Raw genomic sequence first — 1,662 nt, 5'->3', positions numbered from 1 at the left:
GGAGCTGTATAAAATTACTAGTTTGGTTTTGAAAATGGCATAGTTGTATTATGTTGCACACATGATAGCCTTATTTCTGAGTAGGAGCTATGAGCACCAGCACAGTGCCATGCTGACTCAGCTTTGCATCTATACTTGCAAAGCTGCCTTGTCCTCTCATCATTGCAGCACCCACTGCAGTACTCAGTGTAGAAAGACTTTCTGCAAGACTATAAGTTTGCACAGATTTGAATTCAGTAAATATATTCCCTTGCACACTGTAGGATGTTTCTAAGTAAACTATGCTTGTATGAATCAGTGATATTTCTTCTGCTTCATGCCCTGATTTGTCTATTTCCAGCCATGTCAAACTTGGATTGAAGGCCAAGTGGTTACAGTTGAAGTGATGAGTAGCAAACTTATTGGCCATGCAGCAAAGAGGATGTTTCAGGACCTTGGTGTCAAGTTTTGAGAACTATTAAGAGTTACTCCAGGGAAGCATCAGTGCTGGGATGCTCCTAAGAGTAACTGCAGGAGCTTTTGCAGATCACAAGGGAAAAGCTGCTGTAAGCTGCAATACAGCACTAATTGCAAGGAGCAATGACTGTATTGCAGACTGAGCTCCTTTACTTGCCCTTTTGGCTCAAGGGGAGTGAAGACTTTCTACATTGTATCAGTGATTAAGCTCTTAGAATGCCATGGATTTGGAAATGAAGGAGCAAACTGAGAAGAATATGTTGCCTTGGGTTCTTCCTTCTGTCCCTCAGTACTCTGGTATCCACTTCTCCCAAACCACACAAAGCAAGAGCATCTATAGGATGAAAGTAAAGAGCTTGTGCCCTTGATTTTGAACTCAGTATTTTTGTGTTCTTCTGTCAAGAATGAGTTGGATTTCCAGTCTCTTCAGTTGAAGAGATTGTAATGGTTCTGAATGAAGATGTAGTAAGTGCCCAGTATCAGCACAAATTTGTGCAGTGGATGTCATCCAGAATAGAGATGACCTTGTCTATCACAGCTCAAAAGGCAATATGGGATTCTAATTTCATGTGATAAAATGTCATCACAAACATGAAATTCTAAAACCATCACTCAGTGATTATAATTAGTCCATGGCAAAGTGCTCTGAATACTAAAGCAAATAGAACAGGTGAAAATACTCTTAACAAAGGTGGAGGAAAAGTGTGAGACTGACTCATGGCTGTGAAAGCTTCCATTAACCCGGCCCAGACTGAGATAATTATGAGGGCAGCTCCAATTGTGTAAAGGATGTAAAACTGCTAGCGTGGTATTAGGTCTTGTATTTTTCCATCCCTGGGCCTTTTTTTCAGTGCTACCTTCAGGCACAGCATCTGTCAACATAAAACAGTTTCCCAACTGACTGCTGAAAGCCAGACCTAAATCCAGCAAACCTTTTTAGATATTAACCCTTTCAGTGAGCACGAGCTGCACAGCAATTTTTCTGCCTGTATGTCACACAGTCTTGTTCAAGTTCTTCAAAACTATTGCAGGGAAGTCTAGACCATGAAGATTGGTAAAAGTACCATCCCAGAATAATAAAAAGTAAGAAACCACGTTTTTCCATATAGTGGCATCTTGTGAACATAATCTCACACTGGGTCTCCAGTCATTGAATTGAAGTTGAAAAACTGCTTAGCCTTGACTGATCTGATGCCTTTAGTGACA

The sequence above is a fragment of the Pezoporus occidentalis genome, unplaced genomic scaffold, assembly GCF_034315485.1.
Source record: "Pezoporus occidentalis ecotype Australia unplaced genomic scaffold, CSIRO_AGI_Poc_V1 ctg57, whole genome shotgun sequence".
Classification (NCBI taxonomy): Eukaryota; Metazoa; Chordata; class Aves; order Psittaciformes; family Psittacidae; genus Pezoporus; species Pezoporus occidentalis.
This window is presented reverse-complemented; position numbering follows the sequence as displayed.